We start from the raw sequence: 24,575 nt of genomic DNA on the forward strand, positions 1-24,575 counted from the left end.
TCACCTGAATTCTTAAATACAGGGCATACTGATGAAATTTTCCAGGGAGATGGGAAACTATTCTCCTTAAGACAACGTTTAAACAGTTTTGTAAGTATGGGCGCTAGTTCAGGTTGAAGTTTTTTGAGTACTATAATTGGAATACCGTCATGGCCAGTTGCTTTACTGGAATCAAGGTTTTTGATTAGCTTGGCAACATCACGTACAGATATACGTATATCACATAGCGTGTTTTCTAATACAGGTGGAAATATTGGGGGTTGGCGGCTTTGTTGCGCGTCTGATTTTTTGGGGATTTTATTGACGTTCCGAAAATCGGAATTTCCATTCTCCTTTTCTTTGGCCAGTGATGTCACTTCCAGGTCAATAACTAGCATCTCCAAAATCCGGTTACCAATGAAAGCCGAGTACTCGGCATTATCTGGGCATGCATATGCGTGTGTGCAGATAGCATCCAATATTTTCTAGCTTCTTCCGACCCCAATCTGGCGTTGCCTGGAGTCTTACTCCAATTATTGGATGCTATAATTTTTTGGTCTCTGTCGCCTTTTTATTTATTTATTTATTTTATTTTTTTTGCAAATGTGCGCCCTTAATCATTCTTTTATTAGCCATACAGTCATAGAAATATTTTGATTATAATTTTGCTAGTGGAATGTGTATTTGTTGTCGGTACTTCCGCTACAATAATCCCTGCAGAAGAGGGAGTGATGGCGGCTCAGTAGTAATCGATATGGATTGGCAAACCTGCCAAGTTGGAACCCAATTCATTCCACAAAAATTACTTTCACTTGGGAACGTTGGCAACATCACGTGGTCCCTTTCGTAAGTATTCGATACACTTCTATAAAGAATTCATATTAGAAAGATATTACGTTTCTGAATTTTTTAAATCAGGATTGGTTGTTGGAATCCTCGGAATACTGTTCTTATCTTGATTGTCATTTTTACAATTTTTCGGTCGATGTAATCTATTTTATCGAACTCGAGAACGTTTCGGACGAACTCGGGAGCGGAACTATTTATTAACCACGGGGATTGCATGCTCTCCTTTCGCCATGACTGGATACAGTAATATACAGTATAACCAGTATATAAGATACTTCTTCTCCGAACCTTACACCTCTCCTATACCCAGGTTACACTTATATCTAAGATTCTTATATCCGGGTTACACTGTACATTAACACAGGCTCTAATTTGGGACAAGAGAAAATCTTTCTTAAATCCGTTTTTCTTATATTCTGATCTCTTACATCCGGGTTAAACTATATACTGTGATTAATCCTAAGTAATTCGGAATTGCATTTTCCAGTCGCCTAGACTGAGAATTGAACCTTCAACCTTCAGTAGAATATAATTTTTACAATGGATTTTTCCCAGTACTTTAATCGCGTTTTAACCACGGAACCTTACGGACAAGAACGCATTTTATTTCTAATTGTAAATATCACTATTTATTACTAACTAGCAGCTAAATTCCCATATGCACAAAACAAAATCACTGAAAAAACAAAAATATCCTAAGGGTAAGGATAATGAGTAAACGTTGGATAAAATGATGGTTAAAATTATTACGAACCTGCCAGGATTCGAACCTGGAACGCTTTGATTCGTAGTCAGACGCGTTATCCATTGTGCCACAAGTCCTGCCCGTATGCCGAAGGATGTTACCGCGATTGTATACAGACAGTGCTTAATTCCGTGGACATGGGCAGGGAAATTATTTCGGGCTTTTTGTGCGACTCGGCGTTGTTCGTTACGAACCATATATAGATAAGGACAATTTAGGAACTCACACCTTTCAGGGAAAAAAAAGAATTTTTCAATTCGGTGCATCCGTTCGAAAGTTTTATTCGTATAGATATACACACACATAAATAAATAAACATTTAGAATTTTATTAATAAGATAGATTCTTATCACTACTTCATCTATAATTTTTCCTTCGTCTAGTGTTTCCCTTTTCCATGGTGTCCCTCCAAATATAGTCAGCCATTTACGACTTTTCAATCTCTCTACGTATTATTACTTTTCGATGTTCTTCTCTGCCATACTTTTAGTGGACGACATGTCTCACCTTTGTACAGTTTTTCCACATTAGCGTGAGATCTCATGTACACAAATTTTAGCCATGATATTTTTTTTTTTTACTCGACACACCAGGCAATGCAGGATTGTTTTTTTATTATTATTTTGATGTGATTTTTTTCCGTTCACTTCTTTCTCCTCCCCCCCCCCCGTTCAATATCCTTGCTACACAACTTCTACACAACTTCTACACACCCGGGCAACGCCGGGTACCCCTCTAGTCATGAATAATGCTCAATAAGTAAACAAGTAAGCAGCAACTGCGAATGACGTAACCGCATATTTAAGTCATCTCCAACGTCTCAAATCCGACTCCGACACATAGTAACTAACGTATTTTCTTTTTAATATATTCTCGTTTATCAAGGTCAGAAAATAAGGTAACAATTTTTAAAATATTTGTTTACATGGAACTTGAAAACAATTCATCATTATCATCATTACTATAGCGTTTCACTCCATCTCTAGATGCCTCGTCGGGCAGTATTCGAGGCATCCGTCAGGTCCGCCTCGAAGTATGCCTTGTTTAGACGACAAGACAGTCCGTGTGTGCTGCAGAGATACTGAGCGACCTGTACATAGCACTACTTGTGCAGGTTGTTCTGTGTTTTGGCAACCTTCGCTTGAGTCAACTTGAGTGTTACCCCGCTCCTTCCAGGGAGTTCACAGCCTGCTGAAGGGTCTTCTTTCAGTACCTTTTTGTTGTCTTTGACTGACTCATTCTAGAAATGCCGGACGCTGGTGTTGTTCGTGCGAGGCCTGTGAAAGTGGCAAAGCTCTTGCGGAGTTGTAGTCGCTGCGGTACCGCTTGATGTTCGCATAGGGGATGGCGATTGTTACATTCGACGAATCTGTGATGGGGCGATTCTGAACATTCTGTTGACACATTGCAGGTTGATGGATTTCCTGTTGCCAGTAATCATCCTGCAAGCCTTGTAGAGCTCGATGTCTACTCTTGCAGCATAAGCAGAACGAGCCCATAATGCTGCGCAATATTCTGCGGTCGAGTAGCACAGTGCTAAAGCTGACAGGCGTAACGTCCGTGCCTCGGCTCCCCGAGAGTTGTTATCCATAGTCGCAAGCGGAGCCTTTCGACGTGGGTTCTGCATTAAAACAATTATGCTATAGTCAGTTGTATAGCAGTCCGTGGTGTTTTGTTTAATAGATGAAAACTTTAGGGAAAGAAACTATTATTTTTGGATTTTAATATAAAGGGGAAGAAAGTAGAATTGGTGGCAGCTGTTGTAGGTGGACAAGTTGTTGCAATATTTTGGAGTTATAATGAGGGTAGATATTTAAATTGGTGCCCACATCACCAATATTTGACACAAGGTCTGAAGGTGGGGATCGAAGCAAGCTCCCCTAAAGTAGGAGCACTCTTGCAATTACAAAAACTGCCTGAGTATCCCCGTCGGTATTCTCTGGTCGGGGCGCCTCAGGCGACGAGCAATTAACTTGCCCCACCCGAAAGCCTGATGGCAAGGCTTGGGAGGGTGGACCTTCTGAGTAATACCCAGGTGGTGTACCTCAGTCCGACAAGTACTGGGCCGGTTCCCGACCCCACACCTGTCGGACTAAGTGTCAAAAACGGATCCTTGACGTGTACTCTTCCCTGTCTCCCTGCAGCCGGAGCCGCTAGAAAACCATCCCCAGTTATAATGAGGGTAGATATTTGTTTCGTGTCCACCGCACCGAATCAAATTAATTGACTTTCAGCTACGAACCAATCAGAAACGAGAATTGCTCTATAAAAATTAAAACCTTTCTTTAGCAACCTCACATGTGTTTTCCTTGTATCAACACGGGAAGAATATTTTTCAACTCAAGAACTGTCTACTGAGAACCATTCACCTCCAGGACTTGTACAGAACAACTAACCATCGGAAACTGATCAAGTTTTTGCTGTTAATTTTTTTACTGTATCTTATCGTATGGATCCGAAGATTCTGTTGTTGACATTGATTTCCCCGATATTTTTTCTAGTCAGAATACATTCTAGAAATATGTCAGGTACTTACGGAAGGACCACGTAAACGATGAAAAAGTGAGTTTTTGTGGAAAGAACTGGATTCGAACTTGGGGCCTCAGGTTTTCAGTCATTGTCGTTAAGCACTAAACCACCGCCAGTGGTGCCAAGTCATCTGAAACGTTTATATTGTAAGAAAGTGGTTGTAAACATGAAAACAATTTCTCTACTACGATATAAAGACGATGTTGTCTTCTGTCAGTGCAAGAAAGAATCCTAGCAACTGACTCTACCTAGATATAGCAGTAGTGTTGACTCTTGTGACGTATCTGACTTTTATGTAGGTGTAGAATTGCGCAGCGACGCAAATACTTTCTGGAGCGATAGAATGATCCAGCCATTTTTTTTTTTTTGTGCAAACTTAGAAGTAGATATGATATGTCTTCCAGATCTCCGTAAATTAATTGTGGCCTACCCATAGATGGATCTGCTCTGTTATTGCTGTAATCACAATACAATGAATCATATCATTAATATTTCTCCCATTGTGCTTGATAGATTTTAAGTAAACCTTTTGTTTAGTTTACGCCCCTCCCCTTTTTTTTTTCTTAACTCATCAGCCAATTTTTGCTGAGCTTATTCGAGACAATATACGGCATAATCATATTTGACACACCGGTTCCTACCAGATCACCAAAGTTAAGCAAAAGTGAGCCTGGTCAGTACCAGATGGGCGACCATTTGAGACTTCTAGGTACTGTGTTTTCTGCTTATCTCGACATTGTTTTCAGTCGTTTTGGACTTCTCCTTGCCACTGGACTCAAGCAGTGCCGCTTCAGGAGAGGTGTGTGTAGTGATTGCGCAACACTTGCCACATACTTACACGCGCAGCTGCCCCTACAGGGGGTATCCTTTATCTTACGAGACTTAACGGAGCAACTACGGTTAACACTTTAATCACAGGACCAGCGGCATTATCCATGTCCTCGACTTAATCGGATATCAACATATTACGGTACAATTCTTGCATTTCCCCTTTTTGTTATAATCCAGTACTACTCCGGTGTACTGAGGTTAACGTTTATTATTTATCTTCGGTAGTGTTCCTGTCCAACACGAGCATTGTATATTCTCTTACTAATTTTCTAATTTCTGCTATCCTCTGAATGACTTTGTTCGTCAACTGAACAATTAGAAAGTCAGTCATTAACTCCCAAGTCTTCTTCATCTTTCATAGAAAAATGACGTTCCATCACTGAAATATCTGATTCGTTGTCCGAGTACTCTCGGCAGCGTTCTTATTGCTTCCGAACGAACTCATCGTTATCTGTCTCTTCTATTTTGTGAGGATTTAATCTTGCATAATCCCATGCCTCAGCCCCAGAAAAAAGCCGACAAAAAAACAGGATCTACCTCCTCGATAAATAAATTCCATTCGTTCTGGTTCGTTTTGCAAAATAAGGTCGGACTTATTTTGCTGGCAAGAAGCCAAGTAGTTGAATCTTTTGAGAATGCTTGTTATTTGGATTCAAGGTCGAATCTTATGGACAATTCAGAAAGAAACATAGTTCGTTTTTCAATTACCATTGACTGGAATATCGTACTTTTGGGTAATTGCACCAAGCCCCGGATAATGGTGCCAACTAGCTAAAAGTGATCTTTTTGGCAACCACGCATATAAAAAGCACTTTTTTAAAAGTTGATACAATTACCCCAGGATTTGGTGCAATTACCCCAAAGTACAATAATAATTTTAGATGGTTAATTTCAACCAACTCAAGAGAGTTCCTAATTGTATTTGTCGTCAATTCCAAAGTTGACTAGACGATTTAAAGGACGTTTGATATTGGGACAGGTTTGTTTTTTATGAGTTGTCGACGCTTCGATGTCTTTCAGCAAATGGATTTTTAGAATTCAAAATCCCGCCCAAAATGAAACTCTTATCTTTCGGTGAAAGGTTTGGCGTCGACCAATCAGCGGTCCTGTCTTATCGTGTTATTTCTAACAATTTCTGTATCAGAGGATTGTAAATACCTCAGATTAGTCCGTTGCCGAATTTCAGCGTTTACTTTGACTGTGCAAGCATATTTTGGATTGACAGATGAACAACTGTATATGATTTATTGTTTCGTCTTTTTGTCAGCGGATGCACAGATAAATAACTGGCATACACAGGATAATTTTTGTGTAAATCTTCATGTAGTTTTTTGTTGTTTTTCCCCCCCTTTCACCATATTGCTACTTGGAACGTTAGGGGCTTCTATTAGTGATCGTGTCTAACAGAGGATTATGGGTAGTTGGGCGGCGAAATGACCGTTCATATTTACAAATCCAAAGTAAAGCAGGAAAAAGGAAGGGAATTCCAGAGTCTAGCAGTCCGACGGAAGAAACGATTACAGTAGAAAGTTGTGTGGCATCTAGAGACCTCAAAAGTGAAAGGGTGGAATTTTGTTGTTTGTCGAGTTAGTCCATATGTGCGTCGAAGAAGACACAAGTGCAATGAGTTCATACTTGTAAAACAGGCACGGGAATGCGACACTGCGGTGATGTGACAAAAGGTTGAGTTTATCCTTGATTAGCTTTCGGACTTGATAATTTGTGATTCAAAAGCCACAAATCGAGATCTTACTAATGGCATTTAACGTTTAGATTTGATCCTTGGAGATACAATCGCGTCAGGTCAGATTTTTCTTTTATTATTTTCCACCCCAAACAAGAACTGTTGTCACGTGGAGGAGAAAGGAGGTAATGCTTGGGATCCTGTTTAACAGGACATTGAAGGTAGTTGAGCAGCTATCTGTCTGTTTGCATTACATTTAAACGTCTGTTGTTCAGTACAGTTAGGAAAGGAGGAAACAATTCTCTGTGGGTTTGTAAAGATGTGGGTTGCGCCTAAGTGTGAGTAATTTTCTAGCACGATAGAGGGAGCCCACCTTCTTTGCGGCGGGGTTTGGAATGTCTTGAATGTATTTGTTCCGATTCATGTTGCTTGTGAATGTTAGAGTAAGTATAACTAAGGTAATACTCCGTAACGCTCCCCAACGCTCCGCAATCGAGCATCACGACTGAATCCGGAAGAAGATCCGACTCGTATGAAGACAACAATAATAGTAACTGTTTTAATCGAAAGAAAAACGTAGCGAAGAGAGAGATTCAATCATTGTTCCAAAAGTAAAGCCTCCTATTTTTTCTTTTAACGCAAAAAAGATGAAGAGCTCCGAAGACGGGAGTGGTATCACTAAATCGATTGAACCTTCTGTGATACAGAATTCATTATTTTACATACTCATCACCATTAGCAATGCACCTTTGTAAGCGTTTAACGATGGCTGTGCATGGGCTTCCGGAGCGCACTTTGTCATACGAAGGTCGTTCAAAAGTAAGGCTACTTCTTTTCTTTTTTTTTTTAACCCAAAAAGAGAGTAATACCATTAAAATGAGGTGCTATTTCTGCTCCAGAATTTACTTTTCCACATAGTAACAAGCACTATCAATGCACGTTTCACAAGAATTTGATAACGTATCTCTGCTTCTGACTGGCGTCTATGACAGATGTTGAATTTTTAAGGACTCACACCGTCAATATCTGCGACAGAGAGATAAAACTGTCAGTTTTTTCAATGCATAAATTCAGTAATCATAACAATGCAATCCTTTTTGATTCGTTTGGGTCAGAAGAAAAGGCATTGCTTTTTGAATGCCCTTGAAAAGAAAAACAAAATTTCGATTAGAAATTTTAAATTATAGATGTGATTGAAGCTGCCATACATGAAGGTTGGTGAAGGGAAAGGCAGAAAAGATCGAAGAATAGAACGATGAGAGAACGGCAAATCAATGTTGAGTTTGGTTTGTCCTTCAAGAATGAGGTCGATAATCAATAATATCGGTCGATAGTGTAGCCAGGATTTATCACCACAAAACAAAAGTATCCAATATGGCGTGCACCATCGTTATAGTTCTCGGGACGTTCTCATTAAGACAGCCAATTTTGAGAGTGATATAAATTATATATATACGCACACACACACACACACACACACACACACACACACATATATATATACGTTTAAATATATATATGTATGTGTGTCCGCACGCGCGTATATACGTCTCTCTCTCTCTCTCTCTCTCTCTCTCTATATATATATATATATATATATATATATATATATATATATATATATATATACGGAGAGATAATGTGGGGATGAATAAAAGTATGTAGAAGAAAAGATAAATATGCATAGTTCAATATAAACGTGGAGGGACAGATAGATAGATAGATAGATAGATAGATAGATAGATAGATAGATAGACGTGTGTATCTATATATGTAAATCAGCAGGTCGCCCGGCATTTCCCGGTTGTAAAATACGCTTAAATATGATATTTTCATTAATGCAGATTTCATATTTATTATTATATTATATTGAACCCAATATATAGTAATGGTTTAGAAAGTTAAAAAAAAAAAAAATAAAGTACTTGTGTGCCACCACCGAGAATCGGAACCCGAAAGTTCTGTTTGCTCCTAGGCTAAAAATTAAAACATGGATCAATAGCTATTACGTTATGCATGCATATTCGTAATGCCGTCGTTCGACCATCACCTGGCAAATTCCATTTTTTAAATTTTCACACTTTAGCACAGATTGTCCTCGGCTAAAACCCAAATATATAGTTTCGCATGGGTTCGAATACCCTATATATTAAGGTTCATGCCTGTAGACTAAAAACTGACAAAGAAGTTTGGTAGGCAATTTTTTAAACATATATATATATATATATATATATATATATATATATATATATATATATATATATATATATATATACGCATACATAGATATAAATATATAGAAAGGGGGTTGTGTTTACCATAACCGTTCTACGCAAATATTACGCAGATATAAATCATGTAGAATATCTGCATGAATGTAATTATGCGTAATAGTAAATTAAAGATGATCGTCCCATAAGAAAGCAGAAAAATCTAATAGGGAATTAATTTAAATGGATGTTTAAAAGAATATGCAAATTAGCTAGATCTTTTGCAGATGAAAGCAGTTCCACGGCCATATATAACAAAGTTGTATTTTCTTTTTAAATAAACGGAAAAAAAGGTTTTTAATATGAATATTAATACACAAAAAAGTAATAGGAGTATTGATAAGCATATACACATATATAAAGGGGGACAGACACACACTGACAGGGAGACCCGATGTTGCCCGGGATATAATGATAATCAACGAATGTTTCACACTTCGATATTTTTCTTCTCATCGAAATAAGTCAAATCGACCACTTTTCAATCAAATCGATTTATTGCTTGCTCTAGCTGTGAACACATTGCGGATATCGAGGGTGTGGCACTCTAAAATAGCAAACGTTGTCATGGACGTGCGTCAGAAGTAGAGATGAAGCGCAAAAGGCCGTTCGTTTTAATGGTATCACCCCCGTCTTCGTAGATCTTAAACTTTTAAAGTTGAGTCAAATAGAAGGCTTTACTTTTGGAACGACTCTCGTATGAAAATAGAAAGATATATCTCTCTATCTATCTCTCTCTCGCTCTCTCTCTCTCTCTCTCTATATATATATATATATATATATGAGCAAACAGTTAATAAAATATGTTAAAAAACACTTTCAAATGAGTTAAAAACATATTTAATCTGAAAAGGAAACACTAGATAAATGGATAGCCCTTAATCCGCGGAGTTTCGAAGAAATACTTTCCTTCTCATCAGAGGGTAGGAATTAGCAAAATGGGGGATCGGATTTTGCATGCAGAAGTATTTGATGAAACAACAAGTAAGTCAAAGATCTTACTTGAAAACAAAAAAAAGTGAAGCAGAGGGGATATAATCCATTTATCTAGTGTTTTCTTTTCAGATTAAATATGTTTTTAACTCATTTCAAAGTGTTTTTTAACATATTTTATTAACTGCTTGCTCATATTATAAGCTCTATTTCCTATTTGGTTATATCGAGCTTTTAAATCTGGCTGAGATCATTTTATAAATATTAATTCTTTAATATTTATAATATACTTTAATTTTACCATCTTGGATTATTTTGGTAAATTTAATTGTAATTTTTATTTTATTTTATTTTTATATATATATATATATATATATATATATATATATATATATATATAGCTTAGAGCGTTAGAGGAAAAGAGCGACCTCAATTCTATGAGACGAGACTTATCTGGACTTTATAAACTCAACAAGTATGTTTGGAGCTTATATATGAAAACAATAGGAGTGGGAAATGAAGTTACAGAACTATATATTGGTGGATATAGATTGGTTCATTTATTCAATAAGGAAATACAATCGATTAGTTGGGGGATAGAAGGGACTCTTTATGCCAAGGCATTTCGAAGCCTAATGCTTCTCATCAGAAGAGTACAGAAGATGCTAGGTAACATAGTGGGGATGCGGCGTCTAGGGTTAGATTCATTAGGAATTTCGAAATGCCTTGGCATAAAGAGTCTCCTATATCCCCCAACTAATCGATTGTATTTCCTTATTGAATAAATGAACCAATCTATATTCACAAATATATAGTTCTGTGACTTCGTTTCCCACTCCTATTGTTTTCTTATATGTGTATATATATATATATATATATATATATATATATATATATATATAGAGAGAGAGAGAGAGAGAGAGAGAGAGGGGGAGAGAGAGAGATTTAACGAGAACGGGGGGTGAAGTAAAGAATAAAAACTATGGAAATACGTTTGAAAAAGAAAGAGAAGAACGGAGGAAAAGGAAGAGTAAGAAAGAATAAAGCCGGTTATGAAATTAGCATGAGAAAGAGAGGGGGTGGGAGAGAAATCAAAAGAGAGATCAGAAAAAGAGGTTTGTGATTGAATTAGAAAAAAAGTAAAATCAGTCTCGAGAAAAGCAATGGGAGAGAAAGGGGCGGGATAATGAGACATTATAAAAGTAAGCATGCGAAAAGAGAAGAAGGAAGAGAGAGGAGAGGAGAGGGGGGGATTTTAATACATATGAGAAAAATCAGGAAAGCATTTCAATTTATTCCATTGGTTATTTCTCGAAATACATTCTTCCTGATTTGCAATGGTCTAATTTTATCGATTCTCTTTTTCTGTTTCTGTTTCTTTTTTTTTTTTTTTTTTTTTGTGTGTGTGTTTTGTTTTGTTTTAAAGTTTCGTTTCCTCTGCCAACATCCGAATGTTTGTTTTCTAATAAAATCAAAATATTACGAATCTAACAAGATTGTAGCCGATAGAATGAACTGTTCGATAAACAGTTTTCCCTAGTGGAGGCTAATTGGCCCATATTTCCAGAAAAGATACGGCCATTTTATATACTAACGTCTTATTTTGAGAAACGGATTGAATCATTATCATCACCATATCTTATGAATCTAAAGATTCTATTTTTGGCATTGGTTTCACTGATATTTTCTAGTCAATTTTTTCTTTTCTAGAAAGACATCGTGTACTTACGGGACGGATTACAAGAAGGTTACCAACATCCTCAGTGAAAGTGATTTTGATGGAAAAGATGTAGTTAATTTTATACACTTACGTCATATTTTAAGAATTAGATTAAATAACAAGAACAGATATACCTAAGATGCGTCCACTTGATGTGCCCGTTTAACGAGGGGGATGTTCCTCAGCTTAACTACTACTAAACGACAAATTGACAGACAGAGCTTCTTATATAAATGCTTAGACGCATCTAGAAAAGCTGTTCTCACCTAGAACCTGACAGATCAAAGGAAAAATGTGTTCGAAATAATATATGAAAAACACACGGAATTTTTTTTTTAAACTCAAAGCGTGACAGACCAACAAAATACAATTTTACAGACAGATCACCAAGAAATGCTATTACAAGTTGAAATCTGAGAAAGCGAAAAATGTTTGCAAGCGTGATAGACCAATAGATATACAATTTGAACCACAACTGTTACAGACCGAAAAATGATGCTTAAAACACAAACATGACGGACCGACTAAATTTCAGAGTGAACATGACAGACCAAACAATGCTATTTATAACTTAGTCGTGACATGTCAAACATTTAGTAGTTCAAACTAAAGAATGAAAAACACATCAATGCTTTTAAACCACATGCATGACAAAAAAAATAGTAAAACGATAAAATTGTAATCCTAGAAAAGACGACATTATTCCATTTCCATTTGATAAAAACAAGTTTTCCTTTTTGTTGCAGACCATTTACTATTTGACAAATTGCGTACAAATCCTAAGAGCCATAGGAGTATTCTACAATGTTCAACGAGCGAGATCGGAGATGCGCCGCTATATAACTCATGCTCTCTACCGACTCAAGTTGTGACAACAGGACCATTGCCAGCACGCTCAAAATAAAAATCTGGACGGTTTAACGCATGAGCGCACCTCTCAACGAAGTTTACGGTCACCGTTATGGTCTTTTGTGTGGCTTCAAGTGATGGCCACATCAGGCCACGTCACATCTTTGAAGTCGGGTTGAAAGTCAACACCAAAGTGTACCTGAATATGCTAAAGAGTGTAGTGATTCCCTGGTGCAGTCAGGTGGCCGCTAGCATACTCTGGGTGGGGCACTGAGGCTAGTCGTTTCGCACAAGTTTAAAATAATCCAGATTTGGCTTCAAAATGAGTGCTACGGCATTGTACCCTTCTCTCACTGCCCTTCTCCTCGACCTGTACCCGTTTGACTACTTCGTTTGGTCATACGATAAGAACATTATAAACATGAACTCCCAAAACACCAAAGTCAATCTGGTCGCTGCTATCTGCCAAGTATTCGCCGGGCTCCCGCTGTCGCTTTTGGAAAAGGCATGCTCCCAGTTCCGGACCCGTATCGAGGCAGTGATTGAGGTTAAAAGCGGATACATTGATTAGATGTCAGCTTTACTGCGTAATCACATTGCGTGATTGGTTTTTCAATACAAGTTTTAAAAATAAAGTTGTAGTTTTGTTTTCTTTTAGGGAGACAAATTTATCGTTCCGCCCTTTATTTATATGATAGACGCATGTCTATGTTTTTTTTACTGATCAAATAAGGTTTTATTCAGCCATTAATGTTACTACGTCGAAATTGCGTCGCCAATTCGCTACCTTAAGGAAGGAGAGGTTCTTTATCATGCTATGATTTCCATCTCCATGTGACTCTTCCCGCCGCCTCCACGAGAAATCTGTTCGCCCATTTTCTCTGAGATCCAGAGACCGGCTTTCCAATCCGCTGTCTCTGCAACTCAAAATCCAGCTTCTCGATTTTGTAATAATCGCGTTTCACGAACGATTCTGTAACGTTGCAATACGACATTTTCCCATGCACTATTCGAATCATCTCTCTATTTTGTGGTAACACCTTTGGTAAACAAACAATTTATAGCTACTATTTATCCATTTAAAAAAAAAAAAAATATTATTCAATTTTCACCCCAAATAAGGCACAGTGCCACTTTGAAGCAGGGGGCTACTATCAGGGATTTTATTAGCAGGCGCATTATGAAGGAAGATGAATAGAAAGATGTTTGTTAACATTACACTTATTTATTGCAGACTATATACTCATGTTGTTGTTGTTGTTGTTGTTGTTGTTGTTGTTGTTGTTGTTGTTGTTGTTGTTGTTGTAGTAGTAGTAGTAGTAGTATCACGATGTTTCGGCAAACTATTTCTCTGGCCTTCGTCAGGTGATTAAGCTACACTGAATATTCCGCGTTTCATCCACTGTAGGACTCTTCAGGCTTATGCGCATAACCCTGAAGAGTCCTAGTGTGGATAAAGCGCGGAATATTCAGTGTAGCTTAATCGCCATATAAATTACTAACTAGCTCATCCTACGTATTGAGCACTTTTGAAGTAAATACTTAAAGTTTACGCATAAATCTATACTTTCGTATATTAATTTTATGTAAGTAAATTAAGTAGTTATATATATATATATACATATATACATATATATATATATATATATATATATATATATATATATATATATATATATATAATATCACCATAGGTTTGAAAAGCTACTAGGATACATAATGTTGCGTTTCAGCAGAAATACATTCAGTTTCAGACACGCATGCATATTCAAATACGCACATTCGCTCACAAGCAAGCATAATATCACCAAATGTTGTTGAACTAAGTAAGAAAATACAATAGCTTGAAAAATGTAAATGATAAAAAAATATTAATGTTATTCTAAGCTAGTTTTGTAACGTGGATACTGTCGCAAGGGAACAAACAAACACCCTTTTTTTAAGTGCAAATGAAATGCATTTATCCGTGATTCTTTCAAAACAACGCATTTCGTTATCTTTCGCACACACATGTGCTATTTTAAAAGTATCTGTCCTCGCCACCTCACTGGCGCTAGACTACGCTTTATCACCCTTGTATGTACACGTCCATTATCCCCAGCTGTGAACTTGTTTCTCTCCTCGAACACGTGGTGTATTTGTCTCTCTTTTTCTTGTGACGCAAGCACGCACACACTTGCTTATTTGCATACGTGTTTTAACGGCTACTACCAATATTTTCGCTAGCCAGCTATCTTTCCTCTACTGCTGATATTTTCACACTCCCTCCATACACACAGTTTTAACAATGCTACACGCTCGCCTGCCAATGCGTAGCGACACCCAAGGGCGGGGGTTGCGACCCACTGATTGGGGAACTTTTCTGTTTATCATCATCATATTATATGAATCCGTAGATTCCAGTGTTAGCATTGGTTTTCCCGATATTTTTCTAGTCAGAATTCTTTCTAGAAAGACATCAATGATTACGGGAGGAACTACGGCAAGTTTTTATACACTGTTATTTTAATTTATCTATCATCGTAAAGTTATTTTTTCCATGTCGTCGCTTAGCAATAATGATAGAACAACGGGACGTGAAAATTCTACTGTGGGCAAGTTAACAGCGTGCTTTTTTATTTTTATTTTTACATGACGGTGGCTGTAGGTTCAAACTCCGCACGTAAATTTTTGAATTTATTTCATCCTAAGTGAAAGTAATTTCTGTTGAACAAACTGGATTCGAACTTAGGACACACAGGTCGTCAGTCCGTGTCGTTGACCACTAGATAATTATAACCTCCCAAGAGTCTGCTGATTTGGAGCCGACGGAAGAAAATCTCTGGCGAATTTAGTGTATATGAATTATTGGCATGCTTCTGTTTCTGGAAAAAATAGATAATCCCTGAATGGACTTTTCTCTGTACGATGCGGATTTTATAATGACGTCATCGTGCTTAAAGAACCCTATATATCTCCAGGGTCGACAAATATTAAACCTTGTGTCCAGAAGAAATTCAAAAAGTTTGAAAACAACGCAGACAACTAATAGTGTTATTTAGGGGTTTTCCTTCTCCTACACTGGTTGCCATGCACAGTCTGACCTACTATTTCGTCAACATATCGCAATGGTGAGTAGAGATTTAGTTGAACGTTTCCCATGAGTATAAAAAACGTCCCCCGCCACCTTCTTATAAGTATATTCTTTTGGCATTGCGACAGATAATCACTCTCACCCACCTCACGTCAGCGACATAAAAAAAATGTTAAATAATTGTTTATTTTGGTGATTACGTGCGAATGATGTACGGCATAATCACGTTGACATACCGGTTCCCGCTGGATCACCAAAGTTAAGCAACGTTGAACCTGGTCAGTACTAAATGGGTGACCATTTGGGACTTTCAGGTGTTGTATGTGCTCTCCGCTTATCTCGGCATTGTTTCCAGTAGTCCTGGTCTTCTCCTTGCCACTGGACTCAAACAGTACCGATTCAGGAGAGGTGTGGTTGGTGATTGCGCAGCCCTTGCTTTGCAATTTCAGGCGCTACTGCCCCTAAGGGGTATCCTTTGTCTTTCAAAACTGAACGGAAGCATGAAAGCATGGGATCATGGGGACGTGCGAATACCCTGAAAACAAAAACAACTTAGTAGCCTCTTACGTCTATGTGGTACCATTTCTGTTTTGCAGTGAAAAACAGTAAAAAAAAAAAAAAAAAAAGGAAAAAAGACAGCAGTTAGGGGTGCAGGAAGCAGGGAGGGAATTTCCAAAACTTGACAGTTCGATGAAAGATAGAAAGCTTTCCTGACATTTAGAAACTGAGATTTTGTTGCTTGTCGGGTTGGTCGAGAGTGTGCCTTTATTTCAGCATCTCGTCCAGTCGCCTTAGCTCTCTTTCCTCCAATGGTGATAAGTCAGTTAAAAAAGAGAGTTGGAGATTGTAAAAAACTTGCTTCCGTTCGGGAGATGATGGTACGCAAGTGGTTAACGACACGGACTAACGAGCTGCGTACCCCAAGTTCGAATACAGTTAGTTCTACTTTTTTCTTTTTTTTTTTTTCTTAGGAGGCCGGCAACCTTCAACTGGTCCCTTCTACAGGTACCCAATGTCTTTCTAGAAAGAATTCTGACTAGAAAAATATAGGGGAAACCGATGCATACCATTCGGATGGATACGTTATGACAATGATCCCACGTACACCTTTATAGGTTGTGTAGATTCTCTTTCGATACAGAAATAGGTCAACCATTAAACGAGGTTGGCAATGTTGCCGCTGCGAAGAAGGTAGGCTCTCTCTACCGTCCTAGAAAACTACTGACACCTGAAAGTATCCTGTACCCCTATAAGGCCACCATTCGCCCATGTATGGAGTATTGCTGTCACATTTGGGCTGGTGCTTCTGCTGCTAGTCTCTCGCTCCTAGACAAGGTTCAAAAGAGAGTCGCAAATCTTATAGGCCCTGAACTGGCATCTAAGCTTCAGCCTCTGTCCCATCGACGAAACGTTGCATCGCTCTGCCTATTCTACAAGTATTTTAATGGTGAATGCTCTGACGAACTGCAGACACTTGTGCCCCCACGACCTAGACACCCTCGACAAACCCGACAGGCATCTAAATCCCACCCCCACACAGTAGTTCTCCTTCGAATATTGGCTAAGACTGTTTCTCTGTAACCTTGTACCAGGCAAATCGTTTGGGATAATTACTCTTACGGTAAGCAAAAGTACGTAGACAGCTGTGTCTAGTTGACATATTTGTTTTTGCACTGTTTCTTGTTAAACTGCCCGATGTTCCTGGCGCATGTTATCTCTTACTGCGCCTGCACTCGGCCAGATTAAATCCCGGGTGTTGTTAGTGCATCTGTGTCTACCAGGAGGCGCACTCTAAGATGCGGTGAATCAAGGTTAAACGAAGCTTGTTACTTTCGCATTCCCCTCCACCTCTTCCCAAATGCCCCCACCTGCCTAACCGTTTCTGCCAACCCACTCCAAAATGATAACAACAACTTGAAAGGGCTTCAAGTGGTAAACTGTCTACGGTGTCCGGTATCGGACTGAGAGCTGTAAGCGCAAGCTGGACGAACGGACATTGTCCGACATACCCATCGCTTCTGTTTAGCGTAATATTCCTATTAAAACATTCGCATCTCTTTCGAATTATCTCCCCTTGTAACACCCTCTCCCCCGATGAAAGGAAAACAAACACAATGATTTATTCTGTTTTATTTTCTTCTCCTCCTCCTACTCCCCTTCTCTCTTCCTCCGTCTTTTCGCGCCACTTCGTCTTCTTTTTTTTTTTTTTTCCTTTTCTTATTCTTTTCTCTAAATATTTCCTTAACAGTTTGCGTTTCATTTTTTTTTTATTGGTTGTTTTTCTTCCCCAAATAAGCATTGGCCGTATTTCCTTTCATTATTTTGGTTACTGATTCTTTTTTTTTAATTATTGTTTTGCTTAAATCGATCTTAATTTTATTTTCCTTTCTTTCAACTATTTTTTATTCATCTTTTTTTTTTATTATTATTTTTTTCCTCATTTATTTTCTTCGTTTTATTAGTTATTTTTGCAGCTGTTTTTTCTTTCGTTTTGTTCCTTTCTGTGTCAATTTTTCATTTTTTTTTCGTCTTCATTTTCTTCCCTGTTTTCACAATTTCCTTTCTTTTTCCTTTTTCTTCTTTCTCTTCCCCCCTTTTTTTTTATATCCATTGTATATTGGTTCATTTGTTTTGTTTTTTCATTTTCTTCGATTTCATTTTATTCGTTTCTTCTTTTTCTTCTTAAATTTATTCTTTTGTCATCATCATCATCATCATCATCATCATCATCATCATCATCATCGTCATCATCGTCGTCGTCGTCGTCATCATCATCGTTATTATTATTATTATTATTATTATTATTATTATTATTATCTGTATATTATTATTATTATTATTATTATTATTATTATTATTATTATTATTATTATTATTATTATTATTATTATTCCTAAGTTTTCAAATTAGCTATCATCAAAGAGTTGTCTTTGAGAACAACCAGTGGCGTTCCCTGGAGTCTGAGTAACAAGTCTTCTCAGATTTCCTGCACTCACTAACTCTTTCGATAGCCTTTGCATATTTGTTTGCGTTATGTCAACGACGGTTTACCATTGGTTTCTTCTTTGAAGCGACCTTTGCTCTTCACTGGAATTTTAGTGGCGATAATCTCCTGCAGCTTCCAGTCTTCTTCTATATGTTCGATTCTAATTTCCTTCTTTTTTGTTATTTCCCACCTTATTCATTCTTTCTCTCTTTTTTTTCTTTCGTTCTTTTTTTTTATTCTTCGTATTCTTCTTTTACTTCTTCTTCTGCTTTCTCTCTTCTTCTTTTTCACCTTCTTTTTCATCTTCTTCTTTTTTCTCCCTCTTCATTTTTTCTTATCTTCTTGTTTTCTTCCTCCTCCTCTTCTTTCTTATTTTCCTCCTCCTTCTTCCTCTTCTTCTTCCTTCTTCTTTTCCTTCCTCTTCTTCTTCTTCTTCTTCTTCTTCTAATTCCTCTTCTTCTTCTTTTCCTTCCTCCTCCTCCTCCTCCTCCTCCTTCTTCTTCTTCTCTTTCTTCTTCTTCATCTTCTCTTTCTTCTTCTTCTTCTTCTTCTTCTTCGTCTTCTCTTTCTTCTTCTTCTGCTTCTTCTTTTTATTCTTCTGCTTCTCCCTCCTCTTCCTTTCCTACGCTTCTCCTCTTCTTTTATTTCTTCTTCTTCTTCTTCTTCTTCTTCTTCTTCTTCTTCTTCTTCTTCTTCTTCTTCTTCTTAATCGAACATTGTTATTTTTACTTGAGTTCCTAAGCTTACAACCCACAAACTCCCAGCGTGACACTTGCGAACGCGCAAACTCACCAACACAAACACACTCGCAGACGCATCAGCATGCAAGGCACGCTGGGAAACGTTGCGCCAAAAAAATACGCAAACAGCCACATACACAATACCACACATTCGGACATACAACACCCACACCATACGCACATAAGCGTATACACACATACGCACATAATGCTGTACAACCTTAATTGTAGAAAAACTCGACGGAAATGATAAAGTAAAAAAATAGAGGCAAAAGGCGCACTTGGATATCTTCAAGACCCACATTGTGCTCCCTTTTAAATGGGCACAAAATAGCAGCGTATATATATATATATATATATATATATATATATATATATATATATATATATATATATATATATATATATAAGGTGATCGTTTCAAAGCCTTGATCGATGCAAGTTGGTTTAATCGGCCAGACGTTCGCAACACTCGCTGCCTTTAAGCACATAAGGTTTGGATTCTAAGATCAGAAGAGTTTGCCAAAGAGGGGCTTACGTTATTGCTACAACAGAAATGGCACGAAAAGCTAAGAAGTGAGTTATTATTATTATTATTATTATTATTATTATTATTATTATTATTATTATTATTATTATTATTATTATTATTATTATTTACTAACTAGGAGTATTCACACAAACCATAATCAAAGACTGCTCTTAGTGAACAACTTGTGGTGTTCCTTGGAGTCTGACTGACAACAAGTCTCCTCAGATTTCCAGTACTCTCCACATCTTTCGATAACCTTTGCAAAAGATTTTGTGTTATCGCAGCAACCGCTTACCATTGATTTCTCGTTAGCGGCTACCATTGGTCTTCACTGGAATTTGAGTGGCAATAAGCCTCCCCAAGGTCCCTGTACTCTTTGTACATCTCCAGCGGAGGTCTGGCTAGTGCTTTCTCTTCTCGGTCTTTCCTCCTCCTTGACCCTTATTATTTGGTGTGGTGCATTTTTGTGGTCACAATCACAGGAAGAAAAAGAATTTATTATTATTATTATTATTATTATTATTATTATTATTATTATTATTATTATTATTTACAATTCGTGTATGGTTGTTGGTTGGATAACAAATGACTATAAGTTATCATCATCTTTTTTTCTCAGTCTTTACTGTCCTCCAAGGACTGAGGGTTCTCTACAAGGCAGTCTTTTGAAGTATATTGCAATGGATCCCAATTTCCTCAGGTCCTGGTTATGACCTTAAACTATATCTGATGGTGAGGTCCCAGCTTGCGGGCTTTGGGGAGTGTAGAGCCACCCCTTAATTGCCATTGCTCCCAGGTCCACTCTGGCCCGGAGTGGTAGTACTTGTTAGGGTCCCAACTATGGGTTAAATAGAAACTGACTAATATATATATATATATATATATATATATATATATATATATATATATATATATATATATATATATATATATATTCTATTAATTTTTTCTTCAAAATCATTGGATTCGGCATTAAATAACCTAAAAAGGGTTGATATGCCGTAAAACAAAAACAAACAACCAATTTTCTCAATCCCCTTATCAAGTCCTTTTGCTACAATCCTCAGGTCTCCCATCACAATAGGTACAACTTTTACCTTTTTCAAATCCCACAAACTATTATTATTATTATTATTATTATTATTATTATTATTATTATTATTATTATTATTATCATTATAATTATTATTATTATTATTATTATTATTATTATTATTATTTATTTATTTATTTGTTTTATTACTATTATTATTATTATTATTATTACTATAATAATAATAATAATAATAATAATAATAATAATAATAATAATAATAATAATAATCATTATTTATTTATTTTTTATTTTTACTAACGGTGGGGGAGGGCACCCGGCTTTGCTGGTGTTAACATACGTTAAGTATATTTAAAATCGTGCAGATTTCAGCATTTATTATTACAGAACTAATTCTTTATTGAATATTATATTGTACCTAAAATATAGTACTTATTTAACAAACGACTTAGAAAAAAATATTTTAGTGCTATCAACTAAAATCGGAACTAAAACATTTAGCGTTCCAACCATGTTCTTTAACGTTTGAGCTATTGATAGATAGATAAGACTAATTTTAAATTAAACTATTTCAAACTACGAATAAATTTGTGCATGCGCAAAAATATTAGAAATATGTCGGCAAGTTAAAAATAAACATTTTGCATTTTAACTTGTCAATATATTTCTGTACACATTCATCCAAACAAACAAAGATTTAACTCGTTATAAACTATTTTCTGTGTATGATTACTATTTCCTGGTAATTTCAGTCTTATGTGACCAGTAGTTTTAGAGTTTATCGGTTAAATATTTACACACAGGCACACATACATACGTTTATTTTTTTATTTATTTAGATTATTATTGTTATTATGTTTATTATTTATACCCACTTGGAGTTCTCACGCCAGCCATTATCAGCGATTATTCACTGATGGTGATATTTGGTGTTCCCTACAGTCTGGGGTTCAATAAGTCTCTCCAGATTGTCAGTACTCTTCACCTTATTCGATAGCTTTTGCCAATGACTTTGCATTATTGCAACACCCGTTTATCATTAATTTCTCGCTGACAAGGACAATTAGTCTTTACTGTAATTTATGTGGCAAATAAACACCACGAAGTTCCATTCCCCGCACTCATCCAGTTGAGAGCTAGACGGTGTTTATTTCCTTCTTGGTCTTCCCATCTTCTTTGATTTTTCACTTATATTTTGTGTGATACCAGCCAGAGCTAATGCCTTTTTTTGTGGTGGTGGGGGCAGTTTATGAGGCAACTTGCAGTTTCATTGATTCTATATAATGTTTCTTCCTGTTTCTTCCACATTTTTGTTTTACTTCTGTTGCAGTTTCTATACTAATAAATAGTCTGTTTAGTTTATATAGGTTGGTTTCCGCGTTCGAAGGGTTTCTTTAGATTCGAACTAAAAAATAAAATGTTTGGATATTGCAATGTAACTATACTATTATTCTTTTATATACACTCTATTGCTATGTTTAACATACGTCGAGCTTCTAAGCAAAATGGATTGGCATACACAAAAGTGAAATATAATTGAAAGAACATATGTTATCAATATATATATGTGTGTGTTTGTGTGTGGGGGGTCTGTGTGCGTGCACGCGCGTGTGTGTGTGTGTATTTAGGCAGTATTTTCTCGTTCAAATAAATGTTATTAAAGAGCACGGAATTCTTCTGTTTTATTATCTTGCTTTTCATCTTCTCCAACCTCCTAATAGATAATATTAGTTTTCTTTGTATTTTTTTTTTCAAAATTGAATAAGTTAGATCCATAGCGAACGCTTTCGACACAGATACTATTTTCTCTCTCTCTCTCTCTCTCTCTCTCTCTCTCTCTCTCTCTCTCTCTCTCTCTATATATATATATATATATATATATATATATATATATATATATATATATATATATATATATATATATATATATATATATATATATATATATATATATATATAATTATTTTTTTTACTATAATAATTATAACATACCTACAGACACCAGTGTTTCATCCTTTCGGGAATCTTCAGTGCAGCGTGTCACGATTAATACCAGTCGAACGATTCGAACCCCGCATCACGAGACATCTCTGGCTCGGTTTAGCGAAGACCTAATCCATTCGGCTACCATTAACTGCGTGAAATAACGTCGAATTTAGACATTTTATTTTTAAATGTTTATTTACGCCAGTCAGAGAGTGATCTAATCATTATACGATAATCTATACATAATACATATATATATATATATATATATATAGAGAGAGAGAGAGAGAGAGAGAGAGAGAGAGAGAGAGAGAGAGAACATGTTCTCTATGTTTGTATGCGTGTGTCAATCAATGTTCTTGTCTATCTCTCAAACACCAAGTTAGTAAAAAAGTTTAGAACGCAATTTTCCTCTCCTCAATTCACCACTAAAATATGTTATTGTATTCTTTCTTGTGGTCCATTGCTTTCACTGGATTCTAGGACAAGCATTCATCTAGTCGGGTTGAGTATCACGCTTAGTTCTGTTACTTGAAGAAGCAACACTCGGAGAAGGGGCATCATTCCTCATAAAAGCTAACGTAGGCTAGCCATAACAAGGAAATATTTACGATGCGAGTACTAGTTTCTATAGGGGGTGATCTATTTTTTTTTTTTTTTTTTATGTTATCCCATCATGATGTGACATTAAAAATTCCTCTCTCCTAAGAATAACAAATATATTCAGAATCAAATTCAATTTTCTCATTGTTTATACGGTCCCGAGCAACGCCGGGTAGCCCCGCTAGTTCATCATAAAAGCTAGTTTAGGCGAGCCATAACAAGGAAATATTTACGACACGAATACTACGTTGATTTTGAATATTTGGTCAGGATTTACTTGGAGGGGAATGTATCCTCATGCAAGGTTGATCTGACAAACCCCGGTACATAGATACCTTTGATAGTCGAGGACAGTGTCTACTATACATTCAAGTTTCTCTTCCTCTGTCTGTATATGTTTCTGAGTTCGTTTGTTCCCTATGAACTCCGAAACGGCTGGTCCGATTTTTTAAAAATTTCAACTGAAATTCACTGCATGGAGGCATGTGAAGCTTCTTCTAAGAGCACTGTGTTCTGCCCTCGATTAGAGAAAGTAATCAATCGATTTGATTGAAAAGTGGTCGATTACAATAAAAGTATCGGAATTGTGGAAAATTCGTTGATTCTCATACAATCCCCGGGCAACGTCGATACCATTCATTTTTATCTATTGAGCCTACATGTGCTTTTTTTTCTTTTAGTCTTGTTTCTCTGTGTTTTCTACGCCGTTTTTGTTCTATTCATCATGTTCTTATTTAAAAACGCTATCGAGCAAGCTAAAATACAAAAATAATAACTAACGAATAAACCCTCTGAGTTAGATTATTTAGAGTTGTAAGTAAATTAATAGCAGAACCCGTGGAAATTCCACGGTAGTTGAAACGTTTTAAAACACATGCAAGTTAAAATAAATAAAAAATAATAAAACAAATTACGACGAATTTAAAACAAATTTTAACAAATTTTTTAACCCTTTAAAGCTAAAAAGAATTTATTTTTAAAAAAATAGATTTTTTTCAATGAAAATTAAGCAAAAAACACATGTTTTTTTTTGTTGGGTTTTTTTCCTGAATAATTTTTAATATAAATTATAGGGAACAGATATCAATTCACTTGCACATTTTTTTTTAATATTAAAAAGGAACTATAATAAAAATAAAACTTACACTATCCTTTCAACGTGACTATTTTTATATAAAATAAAGTAACCAATTGGAAACCGTAAACAGACAG

General features: G+C 36.4%; 1 protein-coding gene across 1 annotated transcript in view; it reads left to right on the plus strand.

Moving 5' to 3' along the window:
* Positions 1 to 24,575, plus strand: part of LOC145293083 (uncharacterized) — a 304,844-nt gene that overhangs the window by 181,016 nt on the left and 99,253 nt on the right. The gene's annotated exons all lie outside the window — the stretch shown is intronic.

This window comes from Euprymna scolopes, chromosome 14, assembly GCF_053919585.1.
Source record: "Euprymna scolopes isolate OS-2025 chromosome 14, ASM5391958v1, whole genome shotgun sequence".
In the NCBI taxonomy this organism is placed as follows: Eukaryota; Metazoa; Mollusca; class Cephalopoda; order Sepiida; family Sepiolidae; genus Euprymna; species Euprymna scolopes.